This window comes from Amblyomma americanum, chromosome 4, assembly GCF_052857255.1.
Source record: "Amblyomma americanum isolate KBUSLIRL-KWMA chromosome 4, ASM5285725v1, whole genome shotgun sequence".
NCBI lineage: Eukaryota > Metazoa > Arthropoda > Arachnida > Ixodida > Ixodidae > Amblyomma > Amblyomma americanum.
The window spans coordinates 217,097,919-217,114,677 of record NC_135500.1 but is presented as its reverse complement, the minus strand read 5'-3'; the positions used below and the strand labels follow the sequence as shown (position 1 = coordinate 217,114,677).

Genomic DNA, 16,759 nt, shown 5'->3' with positions numbered 1-16,759 from the left:
TTATTACCCTTCCCCAGCATTCTGGCGACCCTTTCGACCAATCAAAAAATGGCCTGGCTTAGCTAAGGGTAAGCCTAGGATGCGAAGCATAATAGATTTGTGAAAGGGTATAGCCTGGTGACACTTGGTTATACTTGGTAATGCTTGGATACACTTGGTTTATGCCTGGTAATGCTTGGATATACTTGGTAATATCTAAGTATTGCAGCGCGGTGACCGCGCGAGTTGAGCCCCGTTTCTCCACAGCTGGCGTGACATCAGACCACGTGCTCGGCTGCAGCGCCCCTAGCGGGAGGAGCGGGAGTTAGCCTTGGTGGTCGCGGCCGCGCGGCGACCGCGCGAGTTGAGCCCCGTCTCTCCTCAGCCGGCGTGACGTCAGACCACGTGCTCGGCTGCAGCGCCCCTAGCGGGAGGAACGGGAGTTAGCCTTGGTGGTCGCGGCCGCGCCAGGCTGGGCTATGGTTGAGCTAAGTAGTGTCCCTATTATGCTTCGCATAAAAAGCCGTTACCGGAACCGATCAGAACCCATCCTTTCAAGACATGCCGACAGCAAACACACACACTTTTAAAACTAAAATACACAAAACACCCTGTGGCGCCAGCTCGCACCCTTGTATGAGTAGGGGCGGAATGCGCGCGCGTTTGTGTATATGTGTTGTGCGCGAACCATGCGACGAGGGTCTCCGAGTAACCAAACGCATACCGCGGTCCAGAGAGCCCCTGCACGGCAATACCGGGGAAACGGCGCAAGAACACGGCCGGGCATCCACAGCCAGAAACCGATTCTGTAACCTAAACCGACAGCGCTCAGCGAACGGAAGTGGGGGAAGCACGCGGGGCGCTCAACAGGGAAGTTGGCTCTTCTTCAAAACAAGAAGGACGCAACTAAAGCAGAACAGATGTCACCAAGGACGCACTCTGCTCGACGGTTGCCGGCTCCTGCAAGTGGCGCGAAAAAAAAAACTCCCTAAATGCGACAATAAGAGCGCAGAATTGAACACACGGACAAAACTACGCAGCAGCTCTGCTTCGTCCTTCGTAGTTCCTAGGACGAAAATTATAGAGGCACTCTGGCCGTACAGGCGAAGGGTATAAGTTGGGAACGCAGATGCAGATTTCGTTGCAGCCCAGGGCGCAATTAAGGAGGCCCCGAAGCGAGGTATTGAATAAACTACGCAGTAGCCGAATGCAACTCACCACCAACACGGCCGAAGGAATCATCCAGACGAGCCTCGGCGGCACTGGGCTGTACTACCGGCAGCGCCGACGGCGACCCGTGCAGCCCTAAATCGCGCTACGCTGTCGAACGTTCGCGTCAGACCCACGAGTCAGATTCACAATGGACCCTGATGGGACTGCCCCCTTAGGGTACGAAAAGAAAGGGGGAGGGGGAGGAAAGGGGGTACGTGTGGCTCCTTTATAAACTCAGTGAACGCTGCGGCAAGAACAACAACACAATGGAACCAGCTGGCGTCTGTTCGCAGCAAATCGCAACCCCTGACTGCATTTGGCACCGCAGCTCCGCGGGTCCTGTCTCAGTATCGCTGCTACCGCTGTTAAGATCCAAACTGCTTTTTTTTTTGCCATGTTTGCAGGGCTTCTTTCGAACGTTGCTTTCTGTACGGACAGCATGCTCGCAGGACTCACAACTAACCGTCCCATCCGGTGCGTATGCCTCGTTCACCGATTCTACCCGTAAAAACATGCATCTTCTAGCGTTACCTTGTCTCCCACATAAGACCATTTCAATCAGCAGACAGCAGTGACGTTGCCTGCCTTCTAGAATGTGTGGGTCATGCGTGCGCCGCTGACATGCGCCAAATGCCCAATTACCCTTCCTCCACACCCACATACGAAGCTGCGTTTAATCAACAAAGCGAAGAACAGACTATTTTCTTGCTCAGGTATCCAATGCTGCCTAAATATATGGTTGCCCGATACACCACAGCTTTCGCTCCGTAACCAGGTTGAGCAGTAGTTGAACCGCAACTAATTTACTTCATACACACTTAGACAACGTCAAATGCCGTCTGTCCGAGCTCCAAACGTACCAAGCGTGGCCTCATGCACGCTTCCTCGTAGATGCCTCGAATGCACCGCAACTAATTTACTTCATACACACTTAGACAACGCCAAATGCCGTCTGCCCGAGCTCCAAATGTACCAAGCGTGGCCTCATGCACGCTTCCTCGTAGATGCCTCGAATGCACCGCTGCTGAAGCCGAGGCCCATATCTCAAAAACGTTCACGTTTCCGCACAGGGCCCTCCCAGGCATACTGGTTTCATCGCAAGCCTCCTGCCATTACTGCATGAACAGCTTTGGGGACATTCGACCTCAAAGGAAAAAAAGACTCACAAAAGGTGATTTCACCAAGTTTTTAGTCAATCTACAAAGCTCGCTATATTAAGGCATAAAATATAGAGGATATAAATGTCACAGCTGTACGTCCTGGTTGCACTGGTCGAAAGCTTGTTCCTACTAAGGTTTTGGTTTTCGGTTTTGTTTTTAGGAAAGGAAATGAGTCAGTAGCTGTCTCACTTATCTCGGTGGACACCCGTAACGCGCCGTAAGAGAAGTAATAATAATTGGTTTTGGGGGGAAAGGAAATGGCGCAGTATCTCTCTCATATATCGTTGGACACCTGAACCGCGCCGTAAGGGAAGGGTAAAGGAGGAAGTGAAAGAAGAAAGGAAGAGAGAGGTGCCGTAGTGGAGGGCTCCGGAATAATGTCGACCACCTGGGGATCTTTAACGTGCACTGACATCGCACAGCACACGGGCGCCTTAGCGTTTATCCTCCATAAAAACGCAGCCGCCGCGGTCGGGTTCGAACCCGGGAACTCCGGATCCCGTAAGAGAAGGGAAGAGATAAAGAAAGGAGTGAAAGAAGAAAGGAAGAAAGAGGTGCCGTAGTGGAGGGCTCCGGAGCAATTTCGACCCCCTGGGGATATTTAACGTGCACTGACATCGCACAGAACACGGGCGCCTTTTGCGTTTGGCCCCCAGGCCTATCTACCCAAGACATCATGTGATAATAATAATAATAATAATAATAATAATAATAATAATAATAATAATAATAATAATAATTGGTTTTGGGGGAAATGAAATGGCGCAGTATCAGCTGTCTCATATATCGTTGGACACCTGAACCGTGCCGTACGCGAAGGGATGGATGGAAAAAACTTTTATTAGAAAAGAAAGGAAAGAAAAAATCCTCCAGGGTGGTCTCCTACTTAAGGGAAGGGATAAATCAGGGGGTAATAATAATTGGTTTTTGGTGGAAAGGAAATGGCGCAGTATCTGTCTCATATATCGTTGGACACCTGAACCGCGCCGTAAGAGAAGGGATAAAGGAGGGAGTGAAAGAAGAGGGGAACAAATAGGTCCGTAGTGGAGGGCTCCGCAATAATTTCGACCACCTGGGGATCTTTAACGTGCACTGACATCGCACAGCACACGGGCGCCTTAGCGTTTTTCCTCCATAAAAACGCAGCCGCCGCGGTCGGGTTCGAACCCGGGAACTCCGGATCAGTAGTCGAGCGCCCTAACCACAGCCACCGCGGCGGGGCATAAAGCAGGGAGTGAAAAATAAAAATTGGGGGACGCTTAAGCTTCGTCTTTACGAATGAGACGCGACAGCGTGTCCCAGCGTTGCCGAGTGCACGGAACGCCATCGCCCGTTCGGCGCGACGCGTGGCTCATTGGACAATTTAAGGAAAGGACGTCTGTCTCACATAGCTCGGCGTACACCCGAACCGGGCCGTAAGGGAAGGAAAATGAAATGAACAATTGATTTCAAGGAAAGGAAATGACGCCTGTCACACTTCTCGCTGTACACCCGGATCGCGCCGTAAGGGAAGGAAAAAATCGATCGATCAATCAATTAATCATTCAATCTATCAATCCGATCAACCCATCAATCAATCGATAAATAAATCCTTAACGCTGTCGCGTTTAAATCCCTTCCCTAACGGCGCGGTTCAGGTGTCCACCGAGATGCGCCATTAATTATCGCTCACGGCCAAAGACGCCGACGACACTTCTAGCGGTATCTTGTCTCCCACATAAGACCAATTCAATCAGCAGACAGCAGTGACGTTTCCTGACTTCTCGAATGCGTGGGTCACGCGTACGCCACTGACATGCTCCAATGGCCCAATTTCCTTTCCCCCATACCCACATACGAGGCTGCGTTTAACCAAGAGGACGAAGAACGGACTATTTTTCTTGCTTAGGTGTCCAATGATGCCCAACTATATGGTTGCCCGATACACCACAGCTTTCGCTCCGCAACCAGTTTCAGCAGTAGTTGAACCGGAACTAATTTACTTCATACACACTTAAGCAACGACAAATGCCGTCTGTCCGAGCTCCGAATGTACCAAGCGTGGCCGCATGCACGCTTCCTCGTAGAGGCCTCGATTGCACCGCTGCTGAAGCCGAGGCCCATATGTCAAAAACGTTCACGTTTCTGCACAGGGCCCTCCCAGGCATACTGGTTTCATCGCAAGGCTCCTGCCATTACTGCATGAACAGCTTTGGGGACATTCGGCCTCAAAGGAAAACAAGACTCGCAAAAGGTGATTTCACCAAGTTTTTAGTCAATCTACAAAGCTCACTGCATTAAGGCATAAAGGATAAGGCATAACATAAAGGATATAAATGTCGCAGTTGTACGTCCTGGTTGCTCTGGTCGAAAGCTTGTTTCTACTAAGGTTTTGGTTTTTGGAGGTTTTGTTTTTAGGAAAGCAAATGAGTCAGTAACTGTCTCACTTATCTCGGCGGACACCCGCAACGCGACGTAAGGGAAGGGATAAAGGAAGGAGTGAAAGAAGGAAGAAAGAGGTGCTGTAGTGGAGGGCTCCGGAGCAATTTCGACCCCCTGAGGATATTTAACGTGCACTGACATCGCACAGCTAGCACACGGGCGCCTTTTCCGTTTGGCCTCCAGGCCTGTCTACCCAAGACATCATGCGATGATAATAATAATAATAATAATAATAATAATAATAATAATAATAATAATTGGTTTTGGGGGAAAGGAAATGGCGCAGGATCTGTCTCATATATCGTTGGACGCCTGAAACGCGCCGTAAGGGAAAGGATAAAGGAGGGAGTGAAAAGAAAAAAACGGGGACCCTTAAGCTTCGTCTTTAAGAGTGAGACGCGACAGCGTGTCGTGTCGCAGCGTTGCCGAGGGATACACGGAATGCCATCGCCCGTTCGGAGCAACGCGTGGCCCGTTGGCAATTTAAGAAAAGCACGCCTGTCACATATTTCGTCGGACACCCGAACCGGGCCATAAGGGAAAGAAAATGAAATGAACAATTGCTTTTAAAGAAACGAAATGACGCCTGTCTCACATTTCTCGCTGGACACCCGGATCGCGCCGCAAGGGAAAGAAAAATCTATCGATCGGTCAATTAATTAATCAATCAATCAATCAATCGATCCATCGATCAATCATCAACCAATCCATCCATCGATCAATCAATCACTCTATCAATCAATCAATCCTTAACGGTTTCGCGTTAAAATCCCTTCCCTTACGGCGCGGTTCAGGTGTCCACTTAGATGCGCCATTTTTCGCTCACGGCAAAAGACGCCGACGACACCGGCTTTTCTGCGACAGGGGCTCCTTAACGTTGTCGCGTTGAAAGAGGTGCCGCGGTGGAGGGCTCTGGAATAATTTCGACCACCTGGGAATCTTAATGCGCACTGACATCCCACAGCACACGGACGCCTTAGCGTTTTGCCTCCATAAAAACGCAGCCGCCGCAGTCGGGTTCGAACCCGGGAACTCCAGATCAGTAGCCGAGCGCCCTAACCACTGAGCCGCCGCGGCGGGTAGACATGTGGAAAAAATGGTTTTAACGCGATAGCGTTAAGGGGCTCGTGTAGCAGAAAAGCCGGTGTCGGCGGCGTTTGCCGTGAGCGAAAAATCTTCCTCCTCGCACTCCTCCTCCTCCTCGCAATGTACACCACTGCCCCAACAGATAGCGTGGCTTCTTCGCTCACTCTAACCTCCTCTCCCCCACGACGCGGCACGCGGCGAGCACTCCCCTCCTTTCCCTCCCATTCCTCCCCTGCCCCTACAGCGCAGCGACCATCCCCTCAGAAGAGAGATAAATGCATGCGCTGTGTCCGCTTTTTCACCCCCAAAAAGAATCGCAACTCGCGCGACGGCAGCGCCTCCCGCTCGTCTCGTTCGGGCGCAGTGGGGCCGTGCGGGCACGCAGGAATCACGCGGTGAGCGGTGAACAACGCAACGCACATCCAAAGCGCGTTCACCACGAAGCTTGCGTCTTGCTGCTCGTTCGTTCGGCGCGGAAGCTATGCTGGCGTTCGTGGCATCAGGTTTGTCGAGAACGATGTGCCCACGAACTACGACTGCAAGTTGAGTCCCGCGAGTTTCTGCAAGACGCCTGGCAGCGCTTTTAAGTGGTTTGCCGCTCCGCGCGTCCGTTTCACCGTACGTAGCAGAGCGATTTGTCTAAAGCGTGGCACGCATGGAGCGTTTTCCGGGCGATTCGTCCGCGTCGACGGCAGCGGAGCGCTTTTTTGCCGCCGGAGAGGACGTTTTTGAATAATCGTCGGGTTCTGGCGGAACAGATAAAATCGCGGACGCCGGGAGAGGGCAGCGACAGAGGGCCAATGAGAGCCGGAGCGGGCGTCACGTGATTCTGGACGGAGGCGCGCCGGTGCACCCGGCTGCAGTCACCCGGCCGCAGTCACCCGCTCGCATGGAGGATGCGCGCTCGCGAGCATTTCGCGCGCGAGAGCCAGCGGCTTCGCTTCCTGCGCAGCCGTCTGCTTTCAGTATGGATGGGAGCGCGGGCATCGCACAACTGGGCACCATGAAAACGCCGCTCAGCTCCTGACCATGCGGGAGTGAATTCGTCGACGCCGGCGCGGGCGTCGGGTGCGCGACGCGATTTCGCGGGAAAAAAACGCTCCATGCGGGCCACGCTTTTTTAAACGGGCAAGGCGTCGCACCGAACGGCGATGGCGTTCCGTGAACTCCCTGACAGTGCTGCAAAACTTAATGGCGAAGCCTAAGCGTCCTCCAATTTTGGGGGGTAAAAGAAATCACGCAGTATCTGTCATACCTACGCGGTCACCTGAATCGCGCCATAAGGGAAGAGATAAAGGGGGGAGTGAAAGAAGAAAGGAGGAAAGAGGTGCCCTAGTTGAGGGCTCCGGAATAATTTCGACCAGCTGGGGATCTTTAACGTGCACTGACATCGTACAGCACACAAGCATACAGAAACATACGTAAAGAGCGGACACTCAAGCCGTTCCGCGGCCGAGCTTTTAAAAAAGCGTCTGACCATCCGCCAGGCGGCCTGTGTTTGTTTCCACTCTACTTCAAAGGCCGACAGCTCATCACGCGTCCACCGGATCACATCCAAGCGTTCCATTTCCATATAGAAGTTGGTGCTGCGCCGGTCATGTGCCGCCGGTTACGCGCACCTCACAGCGCTTTTCAACCCGTTGCCTCGTTTTCCCGGTAAGTTGTTTCCTTTTGCCTGCAGGATTAATTTTGATGTTTCTTGAGCTAAGAACATTGTAGCAAGTCGTTTGTTATGCTGCGTGAACGTATTTTGCACGTGTGGCATATAATATGAGCCGTGAGCCATCCGTTTGTTCTTGCACTGTCTTTTCCAGAGGAGCATGTGAATTACTTCGAAAGCGTAATTTTCCAAAAGTCACTCGCGATACGTTCGGTTTAAAACAGAATTTTTTGATGGCTCACCCGTATCGTAACACAAACCTCTTACAGGGCGTGGGTCGAACAGTGTAATGCACATTTGATATCGACCACGTGAAAACAGCTTTGTCACACGGGAAGCGGGCAGTTTTGATCGTGATCGGTCACATCCTAATCGGGCCTCGATATCCCCCGAGGCGTTTGAGCCGCGTTTAGAAATAGTTGACTGCCATCAGAGCATCAGAATCAAGCTGCCTGATTGTGTTTCAGCCGCGATCAGGAGTAGCTGACTGCTATCAGAGCATCGGAACCGAGCTGCCCGATTGCGTTCGAAACTTACTATGTGCTTTTTTAGGTGTCAAAGTGCTAGGAAACGAACAGCAAAAGAGAGAAGCCTAAAATATAAAAAACAAAGGTTCTTTTAGACTGCAGTACAACAAATGCTAATACGTTTTATTCAGGCATAATTTCTCATGTCTGCGTCAATACCGCCGAAATGATGTGTTTCGGAGAATTTCAGGTGATGGGCATTGATAGGTACGTTTTTTAGCGATAATACCAAATTGAAATATGTTTTCTGGAATAAGTTATATACGAGGAATTTTTTCTGCCAACATGGCAAACTTTGTTGGGTGTTTAGGACCTACTTAGTGGCATCTGTTGCGCTAGGGCTGTTCTTATTCCCGATATTTAAACCACTATATCAGCGATCATTTTCCATCACGATTGAAAGTCGGATCCCGGTCGAGAGCTCGATCACAATCGAAAGTGCCCACGAGAAGGGGTATAAGAAAATCGTAGCGGATGCTGCTATCTACGCAATCATTACGACAGTGTGCGATCACTGTCAAGTGAAAGTTTATCGCTCGTCCGTACCGCATATAGGTACGGTCTGGAAGAAAACCATAGAGACAACCATTGACAACAGTCACTGCTTTACAGACAAAAAATCAGTTTATGTCAGCTCGCTTCCGCAAGGGATTGACGCTAGTTAGGCAGAATGTTTCATGAACGATATGTTAACACGCTTGTCTGCAAACATAAACAACTGTCATCAGCGAGTTTATTTTTATTTCCTATCTTTTTTTGCTGTGATATATTTCCCTTTGCCATTTGATGACTGCAACAATCTTTACAGTCTGTACACAAGCCCACACCAATATGCCACGGAGCGGATTAAATTACGGGAGGTACTGCTGCGTTTCATAGTGTGGGAACAATGGGCGAAGACAAAGGAAGCCGGAGCCGAAGTTCTTCCGCATTCCTCGTGACAGCAGGTGATTGGCGGCTTTTCTGTGTACTTTAATGAAAATATAAAACTGTGCTGCCAATCTCTTGTTAGAACCGACTACTGTGCGCATGTCTTTTTTCTAGCCAGCCAGTGAAGCGAATAATCACAGATTATACTGCGTCATAATTATTTCAGGTCGAAGGCTTGGATCGAGTGTGCCAAGAGGGGCGACCTGTTAGAAAAGTCGCCGACCCAGCTGTACGCCACGTACCGCATCTGCGGGGACCATTTCACCGCAGATGACTTCATAGACCCGGGATGACTTCGCTGAAGACGGCTATTCCTACTGTTATTCCTACTGCTTAAAGTGAATTTTTTTGCGTGGTGTCTACGCCTTCACCAAAAAATCGCAATAATCGCCTTTTACGAAGAGTGCAAGCTCCCTGTTGTGTTACTATGATGTATTGAATATGGTGTGCTTGTATTTCTGAACAGCCTATGAACCTAGCGCTCAAAGCTGCTGTTGTGCAGGAATCGAGCGTGCAATATACGTGCCTTTTTAACCCCTTATTTGTGTCTAGCTGTTCACAACTCCTGTTGTGTTGCTCGCACGGGTGATGTTTTAGATGCCAAACCCGCGAGCGTACGTGCAATATTTTTTTGTTCGTGACACGGTGCTACCGGCTTTACCATAACTTATTTGTTGTTGCTCTTTGTATAATGATGTATTTTATAAAATGTGTGTGATCGAGTATGTTTTTTTTTCCTTTACAGTTCAAATTGTAAACAAGAAAAAATAAACTGTGTGAAGCCACTCCATTCTACGTCTGCAACTGAAAGAGGCGGCTCAATGACGGCAAAAAAATTAAAGAACAGCTCTGATTACATTATTCCAACCTGCATGAACTAATTCAGTTTGCGTAGGTTCTTCGAGAAGCTTGGTGGTATTTCCAGTAAAAGTCTACGATCCGAGCGTTTATTACGTCTATATGTATGACATGCTTAGAAATGAAATATTAAAGCAAGCTTGTGCTCACGTAGACGATGTAGTTGAATATTTTAATAGCCAAAGGTAAATCAGAATCGAAAGCATTGCTATCGAAACCGAAACTGAAACAGAGCTGAAGCACGTGTCTAAAATATCGGAGGACGAAGTTAGCGGTCTGACCACCCGCCCGGGGCGCTGGCGGCAGTGTAGTAGCTCAGCCGCAGGGCCCTACGGGAGTGTCCGCTTTTTACGTAAGTATGTTTCTCTGACACAGACGCCTTTGCGCTTCGCCTCATCGAAACGCGGCGTCTCTCATAGCCTGAGTCGCTTTGGGACGTTATACCCCCATAAACCATAAAACGTGCCTCTGTTGGTGTACTACAGTCGTCGCAGCTTGTTCAGTGTTTTCGAAGGCAACACATAGAGAGGACTGAGAAGGGCATTCTCGCAATGCCGGATAGAGCTAGAAAAACGAAATATACTGATATGCGTCTGCATAACCGTCGCATTGGAAAGTACATCGACGACCAGTTTCTTTATATTCGGTAACTATTCTCAAGGCTGGAAAGAGTATCGTGCATACCTCCCTCCTCCTCCTGCTAATGTCTGGTAGGTGGTGTAGAAGGGCTGTGTTTGTCAATTGTCGGTTCGTGCGTGAATGAGCGAGAGGCTTCCAATACGAACAAGTATACACGAAGCAGGTTGTCAAATATTGCCACATATAAAGTACATTGGTGAGCAACCCTGTCTAGAGCGCGTCGACAGTGCTCTGCAGAGCAAGTCAGCGCCACCTAACGTTAGGCTCTGGGATTGAGTTAAGCGTCCCGTGCGCATGCGCGGCAAAAACAGGAATGCCTGCTCATCGCTTTGTTGTTCAGCCCCCACCTTGCGAGTTCGCTCGTGCCGCTAGGGACGCGCTTTCTGCATTTGTGACGCTGTGACGGTGGCCAGGGCGTCGCCAAGCCGCCGTGTTCCACGAGTGTAAGGAGGCGGCCAGGCAAGCAAGCGCGAGTGATAGCGGACGATGGCGCGTTTCTGCATTCAAGTTCCTAGATCTTCACGGATGCCAGATGCGGTGTCCCTTGTAGTTGATAACACAGCGCTAATACACGCCATCAAACAACACGCCTCCAACGCATGGTGCGTGGCGGTAACGCGCTAACCATGTACTACGGACAAGACGGAAACGGACAACAAACTACCAACTAAGCCCCATTCTCGCACTCCCGCGCTGGTGCGTGTTTGAAACGCGCTATCATCCGCTCTCACTCGCTTTTGAAGCGCGCGATCACCCGATATCACTTGCACTTGCTTGCGTAGGCGCATCGCGATTCGCGCGAAACGCGTTCGTTTTCCGGCCGCTGTTACGTAATATTCAGTGCGGCCCAGACGGCGTGAAGCGCAAGCACTGAGAGGAAATGAGGCCGCGAACCCACGAGCAGGCACCGCTTTATTTTTTGCCGCGCATGCGCACGGGACACATAACTCAAACCCAGAGCCTAACGTTAGACGGCGCTGGCTCACTCTGCAGAGCGCCGTCGGCGCGCTCTAGACAAGGCTGCCCACTTCAACTCACCGATGTATTGGTGGCAACCGCGTATGGGACACCCCTGTCCGCAGGCCATATACTCTCTGAGGGTTCATCCCAGATTATATGCTCTGCGTGCACACATCAATAGTGTCTGTGCACACGTTACTAAATAATAGCATCTTCATTTTGGCTTTCCAGTCTCACAGGATACTCAGAATTGTTTTTAACTCAAAACTTCTTAATCGCTTTTTGGTTGGTTGAGGTCGAGCAGCCGACCTCGACCTCACAATTGGAGGTTGAGGCGAGGTTGAGTGAGGTCGGCAGTGGCCTCAGTAAAAGCGAGGTGAGGACGTCTAAGGTGTCCTCAACCTCAACTGATGAGGTTGAGGTTGAGTGAGGTCAGCAAATTCTTTTTGAGGTTGAGGTAAGGTCCAGATTTTTGAGGTCAAATGCCCACCTGTGACGCCCACTGCAGGACAAAGGCCTCTCCCGTTCCATTAAAGTTCTCCTCCTCGTCCTCCTCCTCCAATTAACCTTCTTTTGCACCAGCTACGGTCATCCTATCCCCGCAAACTTCTTAATGTCATCCATCCACCTAACTTTCCCACGCACCCTGCACTCTTGCGTGCTCTTAGAATCCACTCCGTTACCCTTAAGGACCAGCGGTTATCTTGCCTTCGCATTACATGCCCTGCCTAAACCCATTTCTTCCTCTTGATTTCGACTAGGATGTCATTAACCCACGTTTGTTCCCTCACCCACTCTGCCCGCTTCCGGTCTCTTAGCGTTACACCCATTATATTTCTTTCCGTAGCTCGCTGCGTTGTCCTTAACATAAGCTGAACCCTTTTCGTTAGCCTCCTCGTTTCTGCCCCGCAGGCGAGTACAGGCAAGATACACGTGTTGTATACTTTTCTCTTGGGGGATATCGGTAAACTGCCATTCATGATCTCAGAGAACCTGCCGTATGCGCTTTACCCCATTCTTACTCTTCTACTTATTTCCCTCTCATGATCCGGATCAGCGGTCACTACTTGTCCTTAGTAGACGTATTCCCTTGCTACTTCCAGCACCTCGCCACCAATTGTAAACTGCGGCTCTCTTCCGTGATTATTGAGCATTACATTGGTTTTCTGAATATTCATTTTTATAACCACCGTTCTGCTCTGTCTGTTCCAAATGACTTTCCAAATAATTCTTCCAATTGCCTATTCCTCAGTACGCTCGTCAAAATTTGTGGGTTTTCTCCCACTGGCTTTAACTTCGACATTAATTTTTCAGCGCACCTCCTGCTCCTTATGCAAGAGGTGCTTTGAACTTGCTTTAAAAATTATGCTGGAAAATGCAGTTCGGGAAATATGCTTTAACTAATCGGTGCAGTGGTGCTAGGATAAAGGATAAATATTCGCTTTTTTTTTACATTCCCTGGAGTACGTGGCACGCCGCTGCATTACAGGGCCAACTGCACTGGGGTGTTCTAGAACGGTCATTACATTTGCTTCCTAGCGTCAACTGCGCACGCGCATCAAGTTGCAAGCTCACATGCTGTAAGCACCCGGAAGTAGTAGGGAGGAAACAGCACGCTATACATTCCCTCCTGCTGACGGAAAAAACGGATTTGAGAGTCCCGTCATCGACAGAAAACGGCTCATTGGCCTGGAATTCATTTTGCCATTCAACCTTCCAAGGTTCGTGTTATTTAGCTGAAATGACGAGCCCTTTACCGGCCCTTTCAAGGTTCGTTTGCCTTTGATCCGCTATTAATGTTTCATATCCACGTTAAGCCTAGCACGCACTCGTATAGCTGATCCCAAAGCAACCCTTACATTTTTCTTAGCGATTTATGTTGTGTTCTCGCGGTTTCCTTATACTGCGCTCCTCTAGCCACAATGGAAACAATGACTGCACGCGGGAGATATCCATCAGGCTCTTGCTTGACCGCCGAAGATTGCAGCTCGAGCAGACAAGGGCAAGGAGATGAGGGGCGTGTACATGTACAAAAGAATAATGCAGTTTGAGGCCGACAGAAGGGTGGTCTCTGCCTGCACCACTTTTGTACCGCAGGTTAGAAGTCGTAATATACAAAAGGCCGGCTTCGAAAAATGAAACAAAAGGACAATTAAAAGAGCTGGAGAATGCGATCTGAGGGGGAGTAGGCTACGTCATCAGCGATCCACAGCCAACAGAAAGTGCCAGCAGTAACGGACTTTTTTTTTTTTTTCTGGAAGATTAAATCTGACGGTTTCTCCTTGTCTTATAATACTAACTTGGCTTAAAAACTGAAACTCGCCTTGGGAATGTCTGGGTGCGTCGTATTTTGAGTTAAGGGGGATCCCTCCGTAAATAGTGCGGCATCTTTGCCTGTTAATGTTTTATCTGGAGTGCAAAGAACTCCATGCTTAGACCGTTGCTGTTCCGCATATTCATCATTGATTTACCTGTCAGCCGCATATCTATTGTGAGACTGTATGTTGACGTCCGTGTTTTGTGCGTCCCTGCCACGTGTCTTGATTTGTATGCATTGCAGATCGACCTTTACAAAGTTACTGACTGGCGCTTGAAGTCGGTCATGACAGCCAATATAATCAAGTGTTACGACGTGCAATTTACTAACAAAAATACAAAAAAGTATTGCATCATACCTGCTAAACCACTACACTATACAAACTCTATAGATAACGAACAAATACATCTTTTCCAAATCATCGTTCACTCCTTGACTTCATTAGATCAGCGAACCTCTCTCCATTTATTTAAGCATCCTCGTCATCCATCATTACATACCTTTTATGCCCTATATTAATAAACATCGCTTTAAAGAAAGTACCTCTGTGCTTTAATCACAGCACCGCTAAAGGCTCGACAGCCTAGATTGGCATGATCGCTGCCAAAGCATCCCGTCTTTTGTACTTTGTTTTTCAAGGAAATTTTACGAGCACTCCACAGACACTGAAGAGAACTTTATAATTGAGAAATGTCACTTTGATATTGACTATTGTCAGGCTGGTGTTAGAAAATGCTAGTGTAGCATAGAATCCTTTTACAGGTGCTCTCAAACAATTTCGAAAGGGCAAACGAACGCGCTGTAATGTTTTTGAGCGGAAATTATGACTTTGGTACAAAGAGCTCGAAAATTCTCGGCAACATTGGCTTGAGGACTGCCTTTCCCACAAAAAAATGTACAGGCTGAAATTTTTATGCCGTATTAACAATGTTTGTACCGGTATTGATAAAAAAACACTTCTCTAAAGCAGCCGCACTACATACTGGATAGGCTAGACAACTGTATAAAGGAGTTATCAATGCCGCATTAATGCACCAAGTATTAACTTTCCCCTAACACAATTTTTGACAGGAATAATCTTCCGAACGACGTGGTTTCGTTCCGATCTTGAAACATTTGTTGAAATGATAATTTGATGTATTATTTCCAGGTTTCCATTTCGTACGCTTAGTAGCGCTGTGCCGTCGTAATATGTGATCGTCGATAACTTGTAAAGTCTCCTTTTCGTATGTTGTGTAAACTCGCCGCCATGTTTCGAATATCTTGTTTTCATGTCGTATTGCATGCACTTAATCCCCCTACAATAATACCTCGTGGGTGCTGTAGGTACTTGTAATAAGTAGAAATAAATACATAAATAAATCGAACCTTCTCCGAATGAGTGGTTCCTTACACACGATGCAGCTTAAGGCCGACAACAGTGTAACCTCGACCTGCAGCACTAGTGTGTTGCATGTAGGTTGATTCTGCAGCTCAAGGAGACACTGCGGCCACCGTTATGACACTGATACTCAGCACCACGTGTACGTGAAGGGTAAATAAACTATTACATTATATATATATTAATTAGTTTGATATTAGAAATGATAATATGAAACATGGAAATAAACTGATGACACCAGAGCTACGCTTGGATTTCAGTAAAGCTTTTAACCGTGTAAATCACACCATTTCGCTGAATAAAACAAAGTCATGGGTTCAGAAAAGTAACGCTGGAACTAATTCGTTGATATCTTAGAGGTGGATCGCAATATACTAAAATTGAAAAATGCGAATATCGCGGGTCACTCAGGCGAGTATTTTCGAACCTATTATATTGATTTTCTACATCAACAACATCGTACAAATAAAAATTGCAAATTGGTTATCTACGGCGATGATTGATCCGTGTTTTTTGCACGAAAAGATCTAGCGCACGTTACAATCGAGGTAGATTCATTTTGTTGTAGTTTAGACGAATGGTGCAAAACAGATTGCATAACACTGAATGAATTCAAACCAAAGTGTTTTTTGTTTTGTGCACTGGGAACATTAGCTAAAGTACCCGAATCCATTATGCTTGACCCGCACAATGTTTGAACTGAAAAAGGTGTGAAAACACTTTACATGATATTTACCGAACATATGTCCTGGAACCAGCACAATCAGTCCTTATTGATTCAATTAAGCAGAGTAGTGGGCGTAATGAATAGGCACCGATAAACTCTCCCAGTGACGATTAGAAAACTACTTTATGATGCCCTGTTCAGCTTTGCATGATTTGTGCTATTGTTTACTGGTTTTGGTATAACACTACAGCTGAAAACCTACATAAAATCACTGCAGTGCAAAAAGAAAAAGAAAACGCAGTCCGCGTGGCATCAAAGGCTTTCTGTTTGGAACACACGGCGTCCCCTTTTGGAAAGCGTAGAATCTTTCGAGTTCAGGACTTGTACACTTACACATTATTATGATCTTACAATAAAGCGGTTCCAGGCAGATTACATGTATTTCTCGACATTGCACAACTTGGGCACAGCATATTCTTTTCGATGTCAACCACCGTGGCATGGTCGTTTTTCGTGAACACAGCACGGCTTACAAAGGTTTCAGCATACATTGCCAACGACATTAAACTACTATGACACACTGGATACCAGCATCACAACGTTAACAAGAAAAGCAGCCTATGTGCGTAATAAAAATGAAAAAAAAAACCTGCTCGCGTGCGAGTGTATGGAACAAGATTCCATAATTTTGTTATGTGCGATATTAAAATTACACTGCCACCTTTTTTCTAAGATGTGCCTTAAGGCTATTTTTTGCACTATGTGCTTTATTCTACTTTTACAGCTTCAGTATGTTTTACTATGTGCTAAGTGCTATGTGCGAGAATGGCAGTAAAATTTTAAATCATTTCTTGCGTGTGGTTAATTCCTTTATGTCAATTTGAACTTATAGTGACGCGTTTGATTTCTAATATATTGCTGTTTTATCGTGCTCGGTATAGTGCTATATAACTGTTTAATGT

General features: G+C 47.9%; 1 protein-coding gene and 1 long non-coding RNA gene across 4 annotated transcripts in view; one reads left to right on the top strand and one right to left on the bottom strand.

Annotated features, from left to right (window-relative positions):
- The window catches only part of LOC144129339 (proton-coupled zinc antiporter SLC30A2-like), a 73,337-nt gene that overhangs the window by 52,921 nt on the left and 3,657 nt on the right, over positions 1-16,759 (bottom strand). The window lies entirely within an intron of this gene.
- LOC144127594 (uncharacterized) lies at positions 7,367-9,502 on the top strand. Its single transcript, XR_013313549.1, has 3 exons — positions 7,367-7,514; positions 8,854-8,992; positions 9,142-9,502. It is a non-coding gene; the product is annotated as an uncharacterized LOC144127594 (long non-coding RNA).